Source organism: Pteropus vampyrus, unplaced genomic scaffold (assembly GCF_000151845.1).
Source record: "Pteropus vampyrus isolate Shadow unplaced genomic scaffold, Pvam_2.0 Scaffold69, whole genome shotgun sequence".
Lineage (NCBI taxonomy): Eukaryota > Metazoa > Chordata > Mammalia > Chiroptera > Pteropodidae > Pteropus > Pteropus vampyrus.
The window spans coordinates 762,810-774,795 of record NW_011888850.1 but is presented as its reverse complement, the minus strand read 5'-3'; positions in this window follow the sequence as shown (position 1 = coordinate 774,795).

The following is an 11,986-nucleotide window of genomic DNA, read 5'->3' as shown; positions in this document are numbered from 1 at the left end:
GGGTGGGTGGGCCTGTGATTTAGCAGGAGGGAGTATCCCAAGGGAAAAAAAAAAAGGGAAGTTACTGGGTACTAGGGAACTTGCAGTTGCTGTCAGAATGTGGTTTCACTTGTCATTAAGACTTAAGAAGTTTGCAAACTTAAACGGTGGGTTATTTAATAGCTCCTTCCGGGACCGAGTCTCTATAAGCAGATACCAGGCCTGTAAGGGTCTGCGAAATGTCTCTGCTTGGGGAAAAGTGGTAGTATGACTTGGAGAGAGAATATTAGGGACATGAGGTATGTCTACTTGGAGGGCAAAGGCGCAGACACCAAAGCTCTGGATAGTTCCCAGCTGGGCCCAGCCTCAGTCCGGGCCCTCAAAACCCCAGCTCCAATGTCCTGTTGTAGCTCTTGGTGACTTCTTGGTCTGGCTTCAGCTTTTCTCAGGGCGCAGGTGTGATGGGGCTGGGCCTAGCTCCCCCTAGGCCAGCGAAGGGCTTCTCTGTCCTGCTGGATTTCTGATTCAGAACAGTGCGGGGCGGTCTGCTGTGCCCTCGCTGTTTTGCTATGTGTTCAGTTACCTTCCCCTGCTGCAGTGGAAAATCCCAGGCATCTTGGGAGGGAAGTGGCCTTTCCTGGGGCAACAGCGTAGACTCCCCCTGCCTTGGGAACTGCACCCCTCTCCATGTCTCCTTTCCTCTGATCTCCAGGCTTGGAAGAGAGTGCTCAGATCTCCCGATGTTAATAAAACAGCTGCTCTGAAGCTGGTTGGTGAAGAGAACTTGCTTTGCTGACTCTGAAGCAGTGAATCGGCCCTGCGCCCCAGGGCCGGGGAGGTCCCTCAGGCTGGGTTTCAGTGCTTTATCTCTTCTCCATCTGTGGGGTAGACCTTCTGGGTTGGTGGCTGCTGGTTCTGCTTTACAATTAGGAAACTTCAACTTGTCAGCAAAGAGCACTAAGTTCATTTATTCTCACAGTCATTTGAACCATCTTTGGTTTCTCCAAAGGTCGCAGCTCTCTCAAGTTCAATGTCGTAGGCAGAAACTAACCATGCAAACACATTGGCTGGTTCCTTCTACTTCTTTTCCTCAAAATTAAGGTACTAAGAACCCATTTGAAAGCATCACATGTAATGGTAAGACCAGGGGATTCTGCTGGCCTTGCTATGACATATTTCACCTCTCTTCCATGCCCTTTTGGGTACCTATTTGCTAAAAAAAAGAGTGTCTTTGTCTTCGTATTCTCCTTAGCAAGCTGAATTCATGAAGGTGGAGATACTCTCCCTGGTCTTCATGGTGGAACAAATCCCTTGCTATGCTTTGGACACGCTGAGCGCTCCTTAATTCTGAGATACTGGGGTTTATTGTTCCTAAAGAAGCGTCCATCTGGATTGGTTAAAAATATTACAGAAGAATTCAGATCCAGGTAAGCAGGTCAAAGAATCACAGGTAATTTCTTCAAGCTGTTGAGTGCTGTGTGCCTGTGTGTGGGTGTGGGCGTGTGAGGCACAGAGCAGCATCCTTGACCTCCAGACCATAGTGAAGGCTCCAGGGGGTCTTGTGTACCTGGGAAGCTCAACTGCTAGTCTGCCGTGACTTCGGTCTGCCAGGCCTGTGGCTCCTCCGATGCTCTGGGGTCTCCACAGTGGTATGTGTCTGAGCAGCAGTATTGTGTCCTCCGAGGGCTCTGTGACATGATGGCTGGCCCTGTATCCCTCATCCCAGAGGCCATTTTTCTTATGTCCTACTTTTCTGTGGGTGAGAGGTGGTGACAGGGAATGAGCACCTGCTTCAACTAATCAGCTTGGCAAGTGATCAGTTTCCTCAAGTCTGGCATTTGGCATTATCTTTTGGCAATACTTTCCCTGGGAGGATCTTGCAAAAGGAAAGACCACATTCTTAAAGGTTCATCTGGGCCCTTGGTGCCTGAGCAGTTGCCGCATTTTGCCTCAGATGTGCTCGTCCTCCTGGGACAGTCGACAAAGGCTGTAATATGTAATCCTTTCTCCGTGGGAAGTTTGTTAACCATGGCCCCAGTAAAGCTATTGAAAACACCAGGTATGTAGTCTGGGTCAGGTCAGGTGTCAGAAGAGATTTCGGTTCTGGGCTTTTTCCATCTGCTATTGTGCAGCTACTCTGTTGGCCAGGCTTGTAAAGACCCCTCTGGACTTGTCTTAGATTGTGGGATTCAGAAGAAACTTGGGCTTCTTTGCTGCCATCAAAACCTTTTGGCCAAATATAAAGTTTTCCTGAATTAGGCTTGTTCTTTAACTGTATTGTAGAATCTTTGATTTCTTGCGTTTTGCGAGTGTCGCTGTTGGCAGATACTCACGTTGGGATGATGAATGACTGGAGGATCTGGGGCAAAGTGCTCTCCCATCTCAGGCTCCAGGAGAGAGATATTGTCTGAATTCCCTCCTAGCTCCAGCATTCTGCAGTTCAATTCTGCGGTTCTTCATTAGCCATGCTTAATGATCCAGAACCTACTCTTAACAGAACTAGATGCGTAGGAGACTCCAATTGAGAAATAGTTCCTAGAAGCCCACAAGTCTGTTGCTGTTTTCTAGTTCACACCCAAAGGCCTGTAGTGGCTGGTTGGGGTGTCGCCCTTATTGACATGCCCAGGATCTTGGTAGCCTCAGGCAGATGAAACTGATTTGGCAGATTTGGAAGATGCCGAAGCCCAGACATATCAATGCAAGAAGGTAGCAGATTTCTTCGTTACCATACAAGCAGGAAAAGATCAATATTCAAAATTCGAATTGTTTTTAACTTAAAAAAGAATTACAAGTAAAACATGTTTAATGTAGAACATTGATGTAGAGATAGGCAAAAAGGGGGAAAAATTAGCAAAATAACCTTATCACCCAGCTGTAATCATTGTTATCATGTTGTAATCATTCTTGTCATTTTTTTTATGTAGTAATACATATATAAATGTATGAGAAATAGAAAAATTCCACACATAGTGTTTTATAACCTGTTTTTAAATATTGCTTTGTATATATAACAGGCTGGGTAATTCTCTGAGTAGAAGTGACGTAAATAATGACTACAGATATACCAGTTGGTACTGAGAGGGGAAATATCTTATGAGGTTACAGGCGGCTGCTATATATGTGCACTGTTCATGTCACAGGCACAGAGAAAGGGTTCGTATCTTAATAGGGATAATGTGCCTTTAAAACAATCACTGGGTTTTCCAGGGGGCTTAACTTAGTTGTTCGTGAAGTAGTGTAATCTCTAAATCAGTAAGTCGTGCTGATTGTTTGGCATCGTGAAAGTGAAATTTGCAGTTCGACTGGAGTTTGCCTTTCAGTTGGTTCTGGTGACAACATAGCCAAGCACTGGCGGTGGGCGTCACTGCCCTTCGGTGTCAGGATGCATGGGGAGTTGTCACGGGTGATGGCATCGTCATTTCTCCTCATCTTGTGTGGCTCCTTTCCTCTGATACCTTGAGATTCCTTATCAGGGCCTGTTCTACAAAGCAAAAAACAAAACAAACAAACAGAAAACAAAACAAAAAAATCTCCTTGATAAGGAATTTGTAATCTTATAACATTTCTGTGTTTTTCATCTCCAGTTCTGATTGTGTTTCTCTCCGTTCACCTGTCATCTGTCATGATTGTGTGGCTTGTGCAAGGAAACTGTGTTTCCTCTGGGTGCCGAAGTCAGACCCACCACCAAGCAGGCACCCTCCTTTGAGGATGGTCAGGGGAAGTGTTTGGGCAAGAGGTAGACAGCCGAGGTCTTTCTTCAGGACTCTGAGATGCTGGAATGGGCTAAATACTGGGTATTTCAGAGTCCCCCCACTCCCATCGCTGATCTCCCTAAAAATGCAAACTCAAGCACCTATCTGGGAGAGTTTAGATGTACAGGGAGATGTCTAGGAGGTCTCCTGGCCCTTCCATAACCATAGTATGGTTTTTCTTTGGGGATTGACATGTCGGATCAGTCAAGCATTCTTTAAATGCCAGGGGCTGGGCTAAGGTGCTTTACAAAGATTCATTAATTTAAATCCCACTCTATGGAAGTGGCTATTATTAATTAGCATCACTTTATGGATGAAGAAACTGAAGTTCAGAGAGTTTCACTGACTTAATTAAGATCACAGAGGCTCCCAGAATCGGGAAGAGGTTTGCTGGTATTTGGGAAGAAAGGTAAAATGTGGTGGATAGATTAAATGTAGGGTTGCAAGATAAAATACAAGATGCCCAGATAAATTCAGGTATGCAACAATAATATTTCCAATATTGCATGGGACATACTTATACTAAAAAAAAATTCCTTGTTCATCTGAAATTCAGATTTAACTGGGCATTTTGTATTTTTATTGGTTATATCTAGCAACCTTTGTTTGGTGGACCAGATTATGGGGGTGGGGGGCAGTTCTGAAAGCTAGGCAGAAGCGCAGGGAATAGGGAGCCAAGGAAGGTGGTTTGAGAAGAAAGAAGGCCCTCGGGGATGGGGGAAGAGGTGGGCTTGGATGCTGTGGAGCAATCATCTCAGCTTAAGACAAGAATGGAGCCCAGGCAGAGGTGTGACGGGGTGGCTGGTTCAGGCTCAAGAGACCAGTCTAAGCTTATCTCTTCCCAACTCCACATTCAGTGATTCCTGTTAGTAGCTTCGTATAAGACAAGGCGAGAGTGTTTACACTGTGGAAATTGGCAAATGCCACAAACCAGGGTCCCCAGAAAGCTAATTGTTATCTTCCTGCACACCAGTTGACCCAAGGGAACAGAGAGAGGGATATTTTGAAGGCAAAAATCGATGCAGTCCAGAGATTGGTTATTAAATGGGTACAATGTAGGGTGTGTAGGAAAAGCATGTATTAAAGGCACTGTTTGATTTTACAAGTAATTGTAAGGTAATTGGCCATAAAGTTTTTTTTTCCCAGCCCATAAAGCTATTTAAGGAAAAAATTTGTTGAGGTCAAAGCACGCTGCTCCTATATCTGAAAATGAAGGCTGCTATTTGTATAAACAAGTAGGCACAGGCTATCAGCTGAGTTTAGGAGTCAGGCTGTGCACAGGGCAGAATTTGTGTTCTAAAGAATTAGATGGCCTTGGGGTTCCCCAGCAAGGTACTGGCTCATGCTGTGGTGAATAGGGCAGGTGAATAGCCCAGCTCTTGAGCCATGTTAGGGATAGAAGACTGCTCACAGTGAGAGAACTAGATGCAGCAAGGCAGCAACCCACAAGCTTAGGGATTTCTGCTTCATCACTGTCCCATCCTAACCAGAGCTGATGAATCAAGTCCAGTTTTGAGGCCCTCAGTGGTCAGAAAGATCCCTGAAGCATTTTTAGTGTTCCCAAAGGATTGCTTCTTAGGTCATAAGTTTAGCTCTCAACTGTACCAGAATCACAAGGAATCACTTCTACTGTTATTATTGGCATGGCGTCTTATTGTACTGCATCCTCTTTCTGATTCATCTCCTACAGTTCTGTTGCACATTTCTAGGACATCGCGTTAGGAAAACAAACAATGTCATTAAATCCAACCCCTGCCTCCTGCTAACGGTACCCGTCTGACGACAGGAACCTGGTTGATACTTGACTGTGTCATAGCCAAACTTCAGAATATTGAGTAAAACATAAAACTCCCTTCCAGAAACTTGGTTCCATTACATGGCACAGCTTCCAGGCAGATCACATGAGGCTCTATGCTACAATTTTTTTTTCTCTTTAAAGAATGTAAGTCTTTTCTTCACAGTTTCAGTGCATAATAGAATGACATCTTGCGGATGCCTTGACGTCTTTCTGTTCTGAGCTTCCATCATGTCTCAGACCATGCCTCAGGCTTCTGGGAAGCCTCCGCTGACCCATTTCCAGGAATAGTGAGGGCTCTCTCCCCGCTCTCCTGCAGTATCACGTGCTGTACTAACCAGTTTCCAGGCAGTGTCGTCATGGCACTGGCTCTGGAGCCAGACTGCCTGGGTTCAAATCCCTGTCCTGTAACCTGCAAGTGGCGGTCCGCTGGGAAGTTGTTGAACATTCATATTTCTCTTTTGTAGAATGGGAGGTAGCAATTGTACCTTACATATCATACCATTGTTGGAACCTATGCAAAGTGCTTAGCACCCTTTCTGGCACATAGTAGGGGCCCAAAAAACAATGTCAATGACTAGCACGGTTTTGAGCATTTGCTGGAAGCTCCCGGCTGATGAATGAATGAAAGCTGGGGGCTCTTTTCCGTTGATTTGTTGAAAATAATTGTCAAGAGTTTAGAATTAAAACATAGTTTAATCCATAATTTTTTTTGTATATATGCTTTAAAAAAGTCATAAAACATTAAACTCACTTTATTTTCAAATTAGTAACAGGCTGTAATACTTTATTCTACAATTAAAAAAATATATATGTATATATATTTACCCCATTTTGCAGGCAGTACAGTTTACTAAAAGAAACGGATTTCAGAGACAGACTGGGTTTAAATCCCAGCCCCATCATTTACTGTTCATATGACTCGGGCCGGGCGCTTCAATCTCCCCTGCCCGAGTTTCCTCATTTGTAACCTGTGGCAAAGAAAACTTCCCTTCTGGGGGTGGTTGTGAGAATCAAACGAAGTCACACCCATACGGCACAGTTATTGGTATATTTTATGTACTAAGTTATCAGCAGATGCTGTTTTTCTTTTAGTTAGCTCAGACAGATGCGGGCCAAGGGAAAAAACGGGAAGAGAAGGGGAATAGAAAAGGGTCGACGTAGACATAGTAGGAGGTAGAAAGACAGCTAAAAATATAGAAATAGCCTCAAAAAAAAGACAAAAATACATTTAAAAAAAAATTTAGCATGGGTAACACATACCCATGGCATGAAATTCAAGAGGTACCAAAGGCTACTCAGTGAAAAGAAGTCACTTCCATCCTTACTGAGCCAACATGTTTAGCTCTCTAGGGGAAATACTGCTACTGGTTTTCTTCTTGCGATTTCTTCTAGAAATACCCCATACATTGATAAACAAACTATTCATGTTGCCCGTGATTTAATTTTTTCCTTCTGCATAAGTGGTTGTGCAGTAATTACGCTGTTGTGTACCTTGCCATCATTATTGAACGTGTTTTAGCAATCATTCCTCTTCAGGAGATACAGGGCTGCCCCCTTCCTCTTAGCCCTTGGATTCCGTTTATTTAACCATCCCGCACTGATGGAATTTTAGGTTGTTTCCAATCTTTTGTAATTACAGCTAATGCTACAATGAATAATTTTGTCCATGTGTGATTTCACACATGTGAGTATATCAGCGGGATAGTTTCCTAGAAATGAAGTTACATACTCAAAAGATATGGGCAATTTTGATAGAGACAGATAGAGGTTGTACCAATTTAATACTTACTTCCCCTGGCAAGGTGTTCATGCAGTCACTAGCACGTGATACTCTCAGTCTTGGTCTTTGCCAGACGGATGAGAGAAAGACATATCTCAGTGTAGTTTTAATTTGCAACTCTCTTAATATCAGTAAGACATATCTGGCTATTTATTTGAAAACCATTTTATTTCACTTTTGGCAAATTCTGCTCATATCCTTTACCTGATTTTCTGTTGGTTATTGTCATATAGATTTGAAAGAGCTTTCGATATACTTTAAAAGATAAACTTTAGTTTTTCACACGTATTTTTAGTTTATCATCTGTCTTTTTATTAGTTTATCGTGGGTTTTTTTTTTTTTTTGTCGTTGCATTGTTTTTGTTTGTTTGTTTGCCATGCAGAAAGTTTAGATTTATATGGAGCAGACTTTATATTCTTTGTTTGATGGCTCTGGATTTTGCGACATATTTCAAAAGGCTTAATCTACTCTGATATCATAAGAATATTCTAAGTTTTCTTTGCCTTATCTTTAAATAACAGGTTTTCTAAATTTCGAGCAAATACAGACTATGCTTGTCACCTGACAAGATAAACTATTTGTGTCCACACCTTGATGTCAGTACAGGTGCACAGGAAAAAATGGAGGTCTCCGGAAAGTGGGATAAGTGGTACTTTTTCTCCCTTTGTACTTTTCTTTGTTTTCCAGGTTTTCTGCATCGGTCATGTATTACTTTGATACTCAGAAAGATGTTAATTAAATAAAAATTTACTTTCCTCTTCTAACCTTCTTTTAAGATGTCCCTTGTTTCCTAGACCTGTTGGAATGCTAGTAACGCTGCCTGTTTTGTTTTGGAAATAGTCTCACTCGCTTCCACCCTGAGCAGCTTTGGCCCAGATCCGCCCAGATCCTTGTCGCTAGATCCGCTGGAAGCATTTCAGCCCTAGTCTTACTTTACCTGCTGGTGTATCTGAAGCTCCTGACACCTTCCTGCTTGTCCTCAGGACCTCCTCCTCCCGCTGCTCTTCCTCACTCATCCCTCCTGGAGGCCGCTGCTCCGTCCACTGTCCTCGCTGATCCCTGAGACTGCCGATGCTTGGGAGGGTGTGCTGTGCACCAGCCGTTCTAAGTACTTGGCGTATATAATCTCATTTAGTCCTCATCACCATTTTCTAATGGAGCGATGGTTATCAACTGTATTTTTCAGATGAGAAAACTGAGAACTAAAAAAGTTAGGAACAAGCCAAGAGCACCCATCCGGAAAAAGGGTAGAGCCGAGTCTGGAACCCAGAGACACCTGGCTCTTAATCAGCCGTCTAAGCTGCACACCTAATGAGCGCACCAAATTGTCCCAGGCCCTCTTTTCTCTGTGCCTTCTGTGTCCGGCTCGACCTTGTCAGGCTTTATTCAGTCTTTCTCTTCTATACAAGTGACTCCCAAGTTTCTGTTGTGGCTCCAGTCTCTCGCCTGCATTCTGGACACGGTCTAGACAATTTCAGTGATTGATGGCAATTTCCACTTGGATCTCGCAGACACCTTAAATTTCCCATGCCAGTATCTCCTAAGGTTGTGGTGTTTTTTTCCTAGTGCTCGATTGGACGTGGCTGGCAAATGCGAACAGATATTCTATATCTGAGGTTTGTGCATTTCTTTATTTATATTTTATTTTTTATCTTTTTGTGCACTTAAGTAAGTTCAATTCAATTCATCAGCACCTACTATATAGGCCTTTGCCCCAGCCCTCAAAGAACTCCCAATGATTCAGCTTGATTTGCATGTTCTAGGTCTTTTAAGAACAATAAATATTTGTGAAAGATTGGTAGCCTTTTCCCCACAGCCTAAAGTAATTTGCTTATCCTGATGGGAAGGCCTGTTCATTTCCTAAAAGTGAGCAGGGCTTCCTATCATGGAGTAATTAGCGCTGAAGGCCTGGATCCGTTTAAATCCCCTAAGAGTCTGGGTCCAATCCACTGGCATTAGTAATCACAGAGAACTCAAGGTAGGGCATTTGCTTTAAAAACAATTACATTCCAGCGGGAAGGGGAAACTTCAATCGGAAGAGGAAAATTCTGGCTGAAAGATTGGTTTTTATGCCTTCGCCACAGATAACAATCACTACCGAAGAGCATTACCAATTCCAGTTTTCTAGGACAGTGTTTTTCATTTCTCTATTAATTTAAAAATGATTTTAAGAGTAATACATACTGATTGGAACCACGGCATGACCGCCCGCTCCTTGAGATGGTCACTGTTAACAGGTGCGTCACCTTCCACACCCTGCCACATGCTCACACAAATGGATACAAACAGGCACCCTAATTACACGTCCAGGGTTGGGTGATTTCTTTATTTTTTAAAGTAATGAAATTATACAATGCGTATTACCCTGTAACTTGTTTTTCTCACTTTATATCGTGAATACCCCATCCAGGTCAGTTAACACAGCTTTTATTCTTTTTAATACTATACGATAGGGCATGTTCCATGATTTATTCGACCAGTTTCCTCTTGGTGAATATCCAGGTTGTTTTCAGCTTTCTATCTCTATAGGCAAGGCTGCAGGAGACATCCTCGTACCTACATTCTTATACAATGAAGCATTTATTTCTAAAGAGTCCTAAAAGTGAGATTGCCAAGCTACAGGGTTGGTTGGTTTCTAAAACTACATTAATATATGAGCAGGGGAAGGGAAAAGGGAAGTGATGAGCTCTGACTGCCAGGTACTACAGTAGGTACTTTCCATAAGTTGTTTAGTTTCATCTTGGTCTCCTGCCTGCCGTCCTGCCCCAAACCCCCCTCTACATAACCACAGATGAGCATGTCACTTCTTTGCATAGAAGCCCGGCATGGTTCCCATCTCCTCCAGGATTAAGACCAAGCTGCTCACATGCCCCAAAGGCCTTACACAGTTTGGTCTTGTGTACCCTTCAGTCTCTCTCCTGCCTCTCCCATGGGCTTTGCATTCCAGCGCACATGCCCTATCTGTAGTCGCCCACCTCACCAGGCCTCTGTAACTCTAGGCCTTTGCTCTGCCCCTCTCTCTGTTCTGTTGGTTCTTCTTCACCTCTTCCCCTGGCTCTTCTCTCATGCATCAGTTAGCACTCAATCTCTGGCTCTTTCAAAATGCTCTTTGCAGGTTGGTTTACGAATTAGTGAGGCTAGGTCATGCTGTGGTCCCTTTAAATTCACACATCTCAGTGGCTTAACACAAGTTTATTATTTGGTCCATCAAAGTCTGCTTCATGTCTTGGTCATTCTCTTGGGCAGCTCCCCTCAGCGACCAGCCCAAAGGAGCCGATGGAGGCTTCACCATCCTGTAATTGTACCATCCAGAACTCTTCACCTCTCTCACTGACGTTGCAGGAGAATCAATGCTGGCAGTTAAATGTATGAGCCCAGAGGTAGCCATGTTATATTTACTCTCAGCCCACTGGACAGCCCTACCCAACTGTGAGGGGGCAGATGCTCAACCCACTCATTAGGCTGGAAGGAAAGGAGAATTAGACACAGGTGAGCGCTAGAAGCCTCTACTTTGGGCGAGATGCCACTACTCTCTATATGTCTACTGGAATTATTATGTGGTATTAGAATGATGGTTTATGTGTGTCTCCTGTACTAGAATGAGCACTTCTGGAAAGTAGAGGACTTTATCTTCTTCATCTTCATATCTCTGGCATCTGGTACAGTGTCTGGCACATAGGAAATAGCCAACAAACCTCTGTTAAACAAATCCATTTGTACAAATCAATAATCTACATTTTATAGATGGGACACTGAAGTTCAGAGAGGTCAATTAATTCGCCAATAATCACACAACCAGGAGGTAGCAAAGCCAGTTTCAAACCCAAGGCCGTCAGATCCCAAAACTCACGATTTTAGGAAAGATGCTAGAAGTTGATTCCCAGGTCCGATTCAGGACAATAAACAGTTCACCCATGGGAAATGAATTCAATCTTAGAGTCATAAGAACCATAACAACTTCTTTAGGACACGAAGCCTGGCATGTTGATCCAGGAGATCTCCCTCGTGTTGTAGAAGCCAGTGTTGTGAAGTTAAGCAGAACTTTATGGCCCAAGATTCTCCCAGGCTTGGACTTAAACCAGACAAGGCAAGAAAAACCAGTCCCCAGCCACACCAAAAGATATTTGGGTCACTATCAGAGCATTCCTCTGTTCTCACTTAATATATTTGAATTTGAATAAAATCCCTACTTTCATACAACTTGTGTGACTGCAGAGTGCTGTAGAATTGGGGTTTAAAATTGAATTTGAGCACCAGCTCTGCCACGTCCACACCCCATCACTAGACCTCTGAGTCCCCCTTTTCTTATCCTGTAAAATAACACTGATTATAAGAATACTCAACCTTACTGTAATTTTGAGTAGACCACAAAGTTAGTACTTTTGACTCAAAACTCTAATAGAACTTAAGGTAAATACCCTACTGTATTGGGGTCCTTCAAAGAAACAGAACCAATAGGATGGGTATATAGATATAAATATAGATATATATAAAATAGGAAATTGGCTCACATGACTATGGAGGCTAAGAAATTTCAAAATCTGCATTTAGCAAGCTGGACACCCAGGAAAGCTGGTGATATAGTTTCAGTCTGACTGAGTCCGAAGGCTCAAGAACCGAGATGGCATAAGTTTCAGTCTGAGGGCAAAAGATCAATGTTCCAGCTCAAGCTTTCAG